The sequence below is a fragment of the Dermacentor andersoni genome, chromosome 1 (assembly GCF_023375885.2).
Source record: "Dermacentor andersoni chromosome 1, qqDerAnde1_hic_scaffold, whole genome shotgun sequence".
In the NCBI taxonomy this organism is placed as follows: domain Eukaryota; kingdom Metazoa; phylum Arthropoda; class Arachnida; order Ixodida; family Ixodidae; genus Dermacentor; species Dermacentor andersoni.
Genome location: NC_092814.1, coordinates 368245230 through 368258035, shown reverse-complemented (window position 1 = coordinate 368258035; position 12806 = coordinate 368245230). Strand labels below are relative to the sequence as shown.

General features: G+C 45.3%; 1 pseudogene; it reads left to right on the top strand.

Annotated features, from left to right (window-relative positions):
- The first annotated feature begins 10257 nt into the window (after positions 1–10257).
- Positions 10258–10437, top strand: LOC126516968 (U2 spliceosomal RNA; annotated as a pseudogene).
- Positions 10438–12806: the final 2369 nt, after the last annotated feature.

Sequence of the window (12806 nt, the reverse complement as noted above, 5' to 3'; positions counted from 1 at the left end):
TCTAGTACGCTGTAGCTCAGAGGGAGCGTCGCTAGTGCCAGCGCCTGTCTTATCGCCACCAACTGCGCTGCTGCTGCTGCATGTACTTTCAGGGAACTCCACACGCGCGGCGCCACCGGGTTTGCAGGTAAAGTTCGCATTCATCTGCTCCTTGAAACGTGCGCATTTTGGATTTTACCTGCGGCTCTGCCATCTCGTGCATGCTAAAACGACGATGACATTATTGCGCCGGCGAACAAATGTTAAAACATCATGAAATTCCATGATCGTGAAGCTGGTTCAAGGTCGCAGTTCCTACGCAGCGTAACTCGCTACGAACGAGGGCCGATCCCGGAGATAGTACAGTCTAACACGGCGCCTCAAAGCGCGAGCTGTCGCAAGACGAGGAAGTGACACGGGGCGCATGCGCCGAGCGTTTCAAAGAGCTGTCTCAATTCGGAACGAGAAGATGGTTGGTTAGTTCGTTAGTTTGGGTTTAATGGCACAAAGGCAACTAACGCCATGCTGCGCCAGACACAAGACAAAATTAAACGCAATGTTAGAGTAGGTAAAGCTGTATTACATTATAGTTGGTGTAAATCACCAGTTTTTTCTAAAACGTCGAACAGGTTAACAAATGGCGCTAAGGGATCATCTGCTAGTAAAAGGGCAGGGTGTAATGGAGTGTGCAAATTATACAGTCTGTGTAAAAACCTCCATCTCAGTGTGTCGATGTCTGGACATGTTATTAGGATGTGTATGACTACGAAGTTCAAGGCATTTTTCGAAGGTTGGCGGGTGTCCTTTTTGGAGGAGGAAATTGTGCGTCAAATGTGTGTGTCCAATTCGAAGTCGACACAAGATCACCTCGTAGAACCGTTACTGGTAACTGCTGCATGATTTCCACTCGCCAATTACAGGTTTAATAAGATGTAGCTTGTTTTCTGTACAATGGTCCCATTCGTGTTGCCACTTTGACGTTAAGGCCTTCCTAATGGCACGGATACTATGTTTATATGGAAGTGTTGTATTTATTATGTCTTTGTACGCTGCCATTGATGCGCATCTGTCCGCTGCTTCGTTACCCGGTATACCAACATGGCTTGGTACCCAGCAAAACCTAATTGACCTGCCGTATTTGTTTATTGTTATGTTTAAGATATCCCCTATCAGGGGTTCACATTCGGATTTCATGTGAAGAGCCTCCAGCGTGCCTAATGAATCAGTGTATATGATTGTGTTTTCGTGTTTTTCAGCGATGATCTTTTTAATAACAGTCCATATTCCATAGACTTCAGCTGTGTAGACAGACGCGTGCTGTGGCAAACGAATACTTCTTTCTTAATGTTCTGTTACGGCCCCAACGCCCACTTGTTCTTTTGTTTTAAAGCCATCTGTGTAAAATTCCGTGTAATTTTGATATTTGTCCTGTAGAAAGCGGAATTCTTGTATAACGTGTTCGTGTGGGGTTTCTTCCTTCTGTAAATGCGCCACAGTCCAGTCACATAACGGTTTAAAACGGTACCATGGGGCCAAACGCTGTGGCTTTGTGGCAACCTGGAGGACTTCGCGAGGAATGACAAAATCCCGAACATATTCATCATATCGTAGGACAAGCGGCTTAATCATATTTCGTTTGTTTGTATAGTGTAAGCGTGAGTTACACTGTGTGACAATGTTGAAGCATATGTTTTGTGGTGAGGACTGAATTCTGAGTACGTAAGAAAAAGTTAGTAGCACTCTGCGCTGCTGTAAAGGAGGTTCATTACAGTCAACATAGATACTCTGGACAGGCGATGTTCGGTAAGCACCACTTGCCAGTCGTAGTCCAAGGTTATGAACTGGATCAAGTCGTCGGACGTAAGACTGTTTGGCTGAACCGTATATTATGCTACCATAATCTAATATACTGCGCACCAAAGTACGGTAGATGCGTAGCAGGCATTCACGGTCAGAGCCCAAGCGCTTCTGGGACAGGATTTTGAGGACGTTAAGTGCATCGTTTGCTTTTATTTTAAGGCTCTTTATGTCAGCGAGAAAGTTCAGCTTTTATCAAACACAACACCCAGAAACTTGTGTTCTTGTTTTACTGGTAGTGTGGCTTCTTGTAGCTTAAGGGTGGGATCTGGTTGTAGGCCCCTTTTTTATGTAAAGACAACACTAATAGCTTTTCACTTGAGAAACGAAAACCGTTTTCAGACGCCCATTGCATTACCTTGTTTAATATGATTTGAATTTGCCGTTCGCAGGATGTCAGGTTCGATGCACGACACGCAATTTGTAGATCATCCACATATAATGAATGAATTACAGAAGATGGAATTACCTTATTGACCTAGTTCATTTTCACAACAAACAATGTTGTGTTTAATACGCATCCTTGTGGCACACCATTTTCCTGAATGATTACACGTGACAGCGCCGTTCCTAAACGCACCTGGAATGTTCGGTCCGACATGAAATCGGCTAGTCCTTTGAGCATTCTACCTCGGATTCCTATAGGGACTTAGCAGGTTTAGGAATCCGAGGTAGAATGCTCAAAGGTCTAGCCGATTCCATGTCGGACCGAACATTCCAGGTGCGTTTAGGAACGGCGCTGTCACGTGTAATCATTCAGGAAAATGGTGTGCCACAAGGATGCGTATTAAGCACAACATTGTTTGTTGTGAATATGAACTAGGTCAATAAGGTAATTCCATCTTCTGTAATTCATTCATTATATGTGGACGATCTACAAATTGCGTGTCGTGCATCGAACCTGACATCCTGCGAACGGCAAATCGAAATCATATTAAACAAACTAATGCAGTGGGCGTCTGAAAACGGTTTTCGTTTCTCACATAAGAAATGACACATAAGAAATCACCCCTGCTTTATACATATAAGTTAGGTCCATCACCTCTTCGTGAAGTCACTAGCTATAAATACCTAGGAGTGACCCTTAACAATTCACTATCATGGAATGATCACATAACTAACACTTGCGCTTCAGCCTTCAGAAAACTATGCCTGCTCAGACACAAACTTAAGAAAGCCCCACCTAACGTTAAAATGCTATGCTACATCTCCCTAATTAGACCTAAGCTCGAATATGCTTGCATAGTTTGGGATCCATACACAAAAACTAATATCAATAGCCTTAAGAGAATTCAGAGAAAAGCGGTCAGAATTATATTTAACAAACTTTCCAGATGTGATTCCCCCACCGAACTTATGAAAATTAACAACCTTGAACCACTCGAACTTAGAAGAAAAAAACAGAGACTTGAATTCCTTAAACTACTTCACACTAACAATTTATCCCTTGATCCATCTGAACATTTATCGCAGTTATCGACCAGAACTACACGCCACCGCAGACATGATGCCTTAACCCCTTACTTTGCAAGAACAAACACATATAAGTTTTCTTTTTTTCCTCGAACTGTAACCGAATGGAATTGTATAAATTGAATCTACTTCCTAATCTTGTTTTTCATTGTTCTGTTTGTTTTGTCAATCTGATTTTCTTTGTAAGTACCATATGTCGCCCTCCCTGCTTGGACCACGTGTCCGCAGTATTCAATAAATAAAATAAATAAATACTAAACCTCCATGTTGTGTCGCACGCCTTTTCTAGATCAAAGAAAACAGTGAGACAATACTGCTTGTTTAGAAAGGCCGCACGTATCTCGTGTTCTAGCCGGACTAGGTGGTCCGTTGTCGAGCAACCTTTCTTGTACAGAAACTGATGGTTATCTAGCAGGTTCTCCGTTTGGAGGACGTATGTCAATCTTATCTTTATAATGGCTTCATAAGACTTTGCAAGACAACTTGTGAGTGCTATAGGCCTGTAGTTGGTTCCTGTTGTGGGAGGTTTTCCAGCTTTCAAGAAAGGGATAATGATGGCTTTCTTCCACTTTTTCCGCCTTTTTCCCGTTTCCCAGATTATATTTAAACAACGAAGCAAGGTTTCTACTGCATTAGGAGATAGAGAGAGAAACAACTTTATTGAGCCGAGCTCGACATCTTAGACGCGGTCGATGGAAGTGGTTCCCTCTTCACGGGACCCATATGCTTCCCTAGTCGCCTGGCCCCTGGAGATCACGACGAGCTGGTCTTCCAGGGCTGTGCTGGTTAGCAAGGTCTCCCATCGCTCGGTAAGGGTGGATGAGGGATGGGGTAGGGTAGTGGGGCAGGTAAGAGGTGGGGGGATTGCCTTGATGAAATCGCATACGCCAATGACGTGTTGGAGCGTGCCTAACTGAGTTTTGCAGAAATTACATTCCTTCTCGTACCTTCCCGGGTACATCTTGTTTTAAAGGTAAGAGTGCGTGAAGGATCCTGCCTGTATCTGCCTGTATATCGCTTGCTGTTCTCTGCTAAGCGATTTGAGAGGATCAGGGTAACGGCACCTCTCCTTCTTGTAATGGCTCGTAATGTCCCTATAACTAATTATGGACTGTGGCTCACCTTCCTCTACCCGGTGCTCCATCTCTCGAGCGAACTGGTGGACAAGTTCGCTGCCCTCCAACACAGAGAGAGCCGGTGTCCATATCAACTCAACTTTCCTTTCAGGTACGTCGCGTTTACTCTTGAGAATATCTAGTACCGCAAGAGACACCCACCCCTTTATGTAGCTGGTATACGCCTTTTGCGAGTCAGTGACAATTCTTCCCACCTTGGGCTGCGCGAGTGCTAGCGCTATCGCGGCCTCTTCTGCCACCTCCGGAAAAGACGTCTTGATGGAGGCGCAGGTTACGAGCACATACTGCATCGTATCTGCCGGCGTGGCTTTCGATGAAAACTTGGCTAACGAAGCGTCTGTGAAGAGAGTGACCACCTCTTTCTCTTCTACTCATCATCATCATCAGCCCAGTTACACCCACTGCAGGGCAAAGGCCTCACCCATACTTCTCCAACTGCCCCGGTCATGTACTAATTGTGGCCATGTTGTTCCTGCAAACTTCATCTCATCCGTCCACCTAACTTTCTGCCGCCCTCTGCTACGCTTCCCTTTCCTTGGAATCCAGTCCGTAACCCTTAATGACCATCGGTTATCTTCCCTCCTCATTACATGTCCTGCCCATGCCCATTTCTTTTTCTTGATTTCAACTAAGATGTCATTAACTCGCGTTTGTTCTGTCACCCAATCTGCTCTTTTCTTATCCCTTAACGTTACCTTCATCATTCTTCTTTCCATAGCTCGTTGCGTCGTTCTCAATTTCAGTAGAACCCTTTTCGTAAGCCTCCAGGTTTCTGCCCCGTACGTGAGTACTGGTAAGACAAAGCTGTTATATACTTTTCTCTTGAGGGATAATGGCAACCTGCTGTTCGTGATCTGGGAATGCCTGCCAAACGCACCCCAGCCCATTCTTATTCTTCTGATTATTTCCGTCTCATGATCCGGATCCGCCGTCACTACCGGCCCTAAGTAAATGTATTCCTTTACCACTTCCAGTGCCTCGCTACCTATCGTAAACTGCTGTTCTCTTCCGAGGCTGTTAAACATTACTTTAGTTTTCTGCAGATAAATTTTTAGACCCACCCTTCGGCTTTGCCTCTCCAGGTCAGTGAGCATGCATTACAGTTGGTGCCCTGAGTTAATAAGCAAGGCAATATCATCAGCGAATCGCAAGTTACTAAGGTATTCTCCATTAACTCTTATTCCCAATTCTTCCCAATCCAGGTCTCTGAATACCTCCTGTAAACACGCTGTAAATAGCATTGGAGAGATCGTATCTCCCTGCCTGACGCCTTTCTTTATTGGGATTTCGTTGCTTTTTTTATGGAGGACTACTATTTGACCGAAAGTCTCCGTCAAGGCCTCTATACGAGCCGCTCTGGGGCTGTCGTTACGACCCGACCTCATGCTTCGAGGCAATGGCTTACTGTCGATTTTATGCGCGCACACCCTGGGTAACGGCCCCGTTTCCTTCCGTTCTGCCTCTTGCCAGCCCAACTTGGCAAGAACGCGACGTCCCGCCGACGCTTGACTGAGTCGAACTCTTTGATTAGACAGATGAGCTTCCATTTACTCTTCGACGGCGTTGTGCTTAGTCACGCCGAGAACCTTGTCCGTTGAAGAATGCTTCGGAATGCCCAGCGCCATCTTGGTTGCCTTCCGTATAATGACATTGAACTGGTCCCTCTCTTTCTTCAGTAACTTGAGGTACGGCGCCGCGGAAACGATGCGGGACGTCACGAAGGCCTGGACGAGCGTCAGTGCATCGTCCTCCTTCAATCCCTTTGCCTGTTTGTGACTCTTCCGATCATGTTCGAAATTTGTTCCGTTGAAACCTTGATTTTGTCGATCGACGCCCCCGCCTTGCCATTGTTCTGGAAGATGACACCCAGGATACGTGCTTGCGTGGTTGGCGTTATGGTCGTCCCGTCGATGGTGATGCGGACGTTCTCTTGGTCTCCTTTCTTTCTTCTTGGCTTGATGACCAGTAACTCTGACTTCTGTGGAGATATATGAGCGAGCATTGCGTAATGTACTCTGTCCGGACCAGGTGCTGTTTTTTTGTCAGTGGTAAGTACTGTATTGATTTCTAGTAGTGTTAATGTGGCATTATACGATATCGCTGAACTTCCAGTGCTCGGAAGTGTCAGTTTTTCCGCTTATTGCTTATATTTTAGAAATGCAGCAGAATAGTTTACCGAGCTTGACATATCATGAAAATGCTGCCCTAATATGTCTGCTTTTTCTACTAAATTTGTCTGTGTCTAGGGGTGAAAGTATGGGTATCGTGTAAGGAGCGTAGTCGCCTCTAAACTTCCGAACCTGATCCCACATTTTTTTTTAATTTATCGAGATATTTATTGACGAGACACAATTTTTCCAGGACTCTCTTTCGGCATGTCTGCGTATGCACCTGGCTTTAGCTTTTGCTTTTTTGAAAGAGAGTAGATTATCTTGTGTTGGGTATCGCCGAAACATACCCCACGATTTGTTTTTTAGTTTTTTTGTTTGCGTACATTCCTTCGTCCACCATAGCTTTAGGTTTTTTCTTAGGAAGCCAGACGATTGTGGGATTGCTTCTGCTGCTGCAGCATGTATACAGGCGGTGATCTTGTCATTCATTTCGTCTATGGTTAACTCATCTGATATGTTATCCAAAGTGGCTTTTTCAGTAAAGAGAGGCCAGTCTGCTAGATGAAGTTTCCAACGGGGTGGCCTCAGTGGGATGGTAAGAAAAGGGAATGTTCTTTTCATGATAGCAGGCATATGACCACTACCATAGGTGTTCTCAATAAAACTCTACTGAAAATTGCCAAAAAGAGATGGAGAGCACAGTGACAGATCTAGGCAACTCATAGCTCCTGTGCTTGGGCAGTAGTAAGTTGCCGCACCGGTGCTTAAAAGCATATGTCGTTGGTTAGGATAAAATCTACAAGTGTTTAACCCCTGGTGTCAGTTGTTTTACTACCCCCCCCCAACATGTTATGTGCGTTAAAATCACTGCCTATTAAAAATGATTCAGGTAGCTGGTCTAAAATTACCTCTATATCTCTTACGGTAAAATGTGAATGCGGCGGAATGTAAACTGAACAAATGGGGATGGTTTTGTGAGCTAAAACGGTGACAGGAACGGCTTCTATGTGAGTTTTAATGGGAACTTCTCTGGCTGCTATACTGCCTGGCAGAACAATGGTGACACCACCTGACAGCCGGTTCGCAGTGAAACAGTGAAACCTTTTAAAATGTTTTTGTGTTTTTCGCCTACGTTTGTTTCCTGTAAGCGCAGGGCCACAGGAGAGAAGTTACTTAACATGTCTTTGATGTCACCTAAGTTTTGTAGAAGCCCTCTACAATTACAATGGATAATAAAAGCCATCTTGAAATTCAAAGGTAAGAAATGGCACTAGGGAAAAAGTAATAGGTGGGATGTTAGGTGACATGGATTTAAAAAGGCTAATACAAATGAGCGATAACCTTTAGGTTATCGCTTTTTTATTTTGAGTGGTTATTGGGATTTCGTTCCTCTTACCGCGCTCGAGAGAGCGCTTGTCATTCGGTGTCAATGACACCGGGGTTCTTGTGTCGACGTCCATCACTCTCTCTGAGGCGCTGGAGGACCGAGAGTTCGGCGCCGAGACACGTGTCTCGTGCCTTGGAGTTCTCTTCATCTTAGGGCCCTGCGGGACTGGTGTCTGCAGGGCCTTCGATTATGATGGAGCAGCACTGGCTGCTTGCACCACGGGGGCGGGAGGCGTCACTACGGGACCACTGTGCGTGGACTAGCGGACTCCTCAGGCCTCTGTGACGATGCCCCCACCTTCGTCACATCAGCATAACTACGTCGCGAAAAGTACGACAGTCGCTTTCTGGCTTCAAAAAACGAGATTTTTTCTTTAACAGTTAGTGTAACTACTTCTTTTTCTTTTTTCCAGCAAGTGCAAGACCGCGAGTAAGCGGGACAATCTCCTTTGCAGTGAACACAATGTGGTAAAGAGGTGCAATTCTCAGATTGGTGATCGTTGGAGCCGCATTTAGCATAAGTTGCTTGTCCTCAGCATGCATGTGAGGCATGTCCAAACCTTTGGCAATTGAAACATCGTCTGTGGTTCGGGATATATGGTCTCACATCGACTTTAACATAACCTGCATAGAGTGAAGTAGGCCTTCCGCTTGTTCCGAAGGTTGTATAACATGTTTCGTGGGGATTTCGTGGTCTTTTCTGCGGATTACTATTATTTGTACTTTAGTAACATTTTCTTCCTGGAAACCTTCCAGCAGTTCCTCATCGCGCAAACCAATAAAGCATTCTTCAGAAATTACTCCCCTGCTTGTATTAAGTGTTCTGTGGGCTGAAACTGTCACTGTTGCTTCGCCACTAGTGGTAAGTTGAGAGAGCTTCTCTGCTTGATCTTTATCATTCAGTTCTAGGAGGAGGTCCCCGCTAGACATTTTGGAGGCTTTGTAGGTCGGTCCGATTTTATGTTTCAGGCATTTGGCTACAAGGAATGGAGATAGCTTTCATACTCGCATGTTGGTTTCGCTGTGGCTTACATAGTACTTGGGGAAAGATGGGAGCGTTGCTTTGAAAGGAGAATCGGAATGGTACTTCGGTGCGGCATCTTTTCATACGCCGATCAAAGACAACAGAGGCTTGCGCTGCCATAGGAAAATGTGTATGTTCGGCAACAGCGCCGACCGCCCACCACGGAGCCCAACGAGTGGACGCGGCAGAGCTTGTATTCAAGACTGCACGACGCCAGCCGTACGCCGTCACTATAACCAAATATAGTGTACCCAAGGTAAGATAGCCACGCAAGGTTAACCCTCGCCACCATGGAGAAAGGAAGTAAATCGAAGAGAGAAGAAGACAGGAAAGATAAAAAAGTGAGAGATAAAGACGTAGGTTTGAGGAGAGAGATACAGGAAGAGGCGACCGCCGATTTCCCCCGGGTGGGTCAGTCCGGGGGTGCCGTCTACGTGAAGCAGAGGCCAAAGAGGTGTGTTGCCTCCGCGGGGGGGCCTTAAAGGTCCGAACACCCGGCATCGGCTCAACCGCCAGGATCCCCCTTTCTCCGGCCATGGCTAAGCCGCGCACAGCTACACGCGGGAGGGTCCAACCCTCGTGTCCTCGGGTACGGGGTGTCGCAACACACGAAACGCCTGCTGACGCAGACGCCCCTGCGGAGGGAACGAGAAGAGTATGCGTGCACTCGTGGCCTAAAGGTTAGAGCAGAGGGCTGCTGTGCTCGACGGATCATGCTTGATGCCACCGTCAGTCCCACAATTCTCTTTTTATGAAAGTGAGCCGAAAAAAGAACCTACCTACTTACCGCAAAGAGACAAGAATGAAGCAAAGAATGCTTGGCAATAAAAATGTGAAATGTGGCTCTCACATGCGAGTCCTAATTAGAAGCTGGACTCAACTGCTACACAACAAACACACAACTACAAAACTCAAACACAAATTAGTCAATAAATTATTTATTGAGAAACTGTCAATGGTAATATCATTGGGCAACTATTGAGTGAACTCCACTACTTCTGAAATTTTTTGAAAGTCGGTTCATTCAAAAATTACCCAACAATACATCAATGGTGAATCAAGCCATTTTTGTACGGGTAAAATTATTTCCTTTGCTTATATTTATATATACATTTGGTTATAGTTATATATACAGTGGTGGTGGATGACGGGACCGCCGCCCCGAGGAACCGTAGGAAACTAGCCATCCGTGACGTTTCGATGGGACTGCCACCACGGGAGAGCGGAAGGAAAGGAGATACGCAAGCTCTTGGAACGCCGGCAGAGAGAGGGCGAACCTGCAAACGTAGACATGGCCGACATGGGTCAAAGTCTAGTATCTGTTTTTATCAGCGTAATATCTGATACGGGTTGTACTCGGAACCAAGATAATAAACTTACTTTTGCAAGTTGGCGCACTGCTTGAAATCTGCTTGACCTCCGCCGTGGGTCAGCCAGGTATTGAACAATCTTCGGGATCGGCCCATAGTTTTATATCCTAGGGACATCGATTCGAAGGCAACTAGTCCTATACAACTTCGCTGTTAAAGGGCAAAACATAAAAAAAAGCATTACTTTGCAAAGCGATAGAAGGGAAACAGACACGCATGAAAATTAAATATTTCGACCTCCTCCGTAGACGCGAGTCATGTCACCTGTAGAGAGTGCAAGAAAAACAGCAAGGATTATGTGCGCCTGACGCGAGCAATGAGAATGTTTGTTATTTGATGCACGTGTGCTTGCTCCCGTGGCTGCCTAAGCAGGGTGGCCCAATGAGAAATGATCGACGAGAGCCGGATCGATACGGGATACGTGCCACTATTGCCCCACTTCACAAGGGCGCAGGTGGGCTAAGCATGCAAAAGGAAGGAGTGGGTAACGAAGAGCACCCATAGTTATGTAGAGCAACGAGCCTGCTATAAATACACGGGGTTGGCCTACGTGGTGCAATACCCTGCAGCCATATTTCAGCCACTTCTTAATGAAAAGACAGGAATTGCATCCAGCCATGCGGCATGTGTGGGAAGTCTGCCGAGAGAATCATGCTATCTTCCAACTGCTTTTTGGCCTTGCCCTGTCGAGTGAATTACCGAGTGCGTGAAGAAGCAGAAAGAACAGCCGCATACTTATCCCATCCTCAATAGTGATGTATCGTACAGTGTTATCATAGGCACAATAACGCTGAAGACAACGTAAAGAATTGATGTTGCTGCTACATTATGTAGAACGGGTCTCGCTGTATATAGAGCACCATTCACGCACGTGGGTGTTATTTTCGCTGCTCTATAGCCATACTCCCTTCTTATCATTTCATGATTGATCAATCTGGCCGGGTAAAAGACGTCAATGTATCTCTGTTTGTGATCCGTCATAGAGCAGCATGCGCAGCAGCCGCATGCTCATTCACGTGCATATAAATGCATGTCTTTCTTTCTTGTGCTTATTTATTTACTTGAGTACCTGCATTCGCCCGGTGGCATTGTAGCAGGGGGGGGGGGGGGGGTAGACTGGACAAATGTATAAATGTGCTGAGCAAATAAAAGTCACACTATAACGTAAAAGAAACGACGCATGAACGATGCATGGACAGGTAAGAAAATATAGATACAATGCCTAACGTGATTACCACGCCATAGACACAATCGATGTACAGAGTTACAAACAATGATCAGCTGCACGCAAGTAGTGCCAGAGCGCAGCCGTAAACATTTCACGAGGTGTGGACACAACCGTATCAGGTGGGCGTTCCACTTTGTAATTTTCTGTGTAAAAAATGATAACTGAAGTGTAACTCTACGGCATGAATGTTCTCGGGTTTTCTTGCTGTTGTCTCTTGTTGATATGTACAAGAGGGACTGAAGGTACCGATGGTAATCAGTCGACAACTCCCCAGACTTAATCTGCTATAAGAATGAACACCTAGAAAAGCTGCATCGAAATTTAAGGGTGTCCCATGGCGCAGAACGCATTAAATTTGTAACACTAATAATGTAACCATAGTAATTAGCCAGAAAGCCTACGTTTTATTGCTTCCAATTTGTCAACAATAACTTTAGCGCTCGTAGCTCATTCCAAAGATGCCTATTCGTGCATCCAACGCAAGTTAGAAAAATACAAAATTTTTGCGCGTCTATGTGTATATATTTGTGTGTGCGCTGTCTTCGTGGTTGTTTCTTCCAGCTGCATTATTCAAGTCGTTAGGCATTTAGAGAATAAGCTATTAACCTGCCATCGTGATTTAGAGCGTCTTTTCTTGTTTTCTGTCGTCTTCAGTGTGTGAAAATGTGGCTCTACAAGAAATTGTACGTGAAGGGTTGAAACGTTGCTAAACCGAGAAAATGAATAGGCAATGGTCATTTCTCTTTGAAGTTAATCTGTTGAAATTCAAGAAGCCAAAAATCAACAAATTTAAATGAAGCTTGGAAAATCTGGCGAGCGTAATCTGGCGAGCGCCCACAAGTTTTGGTGACAACTAACTTAGGACCCCACTGGAGTTCAGGGACGGAATTCACAGCGCTGGTTCTTTAGAGCTGCTTCGCATTGGCCGGCAGTCTTCGCTATGTCATACCGAGCATCAATACTGGCTGGTATTTGCTCTTGCAAGCTGTTCTGTCGTAAAAGCCAGTTTGTGAATACATCCCCATGTTCGTAAATGCAGTTACAAAGTATTATCACTAGCAGCAGAGCAGGAGTGTGGAGGTGAGACTCTGCAGACAGTGTGTAGACCCAGCACGAATACTTGTGCAACTTTAAAAAATTACTTGGTAGAATGCTAAACATGAAATTTATTTAAAATTTGCAAGAAACAGGCCGTAGAAGTTTCTGCTGCTTCTGAAAGTATCCTCGCTGGTACAAAGATGG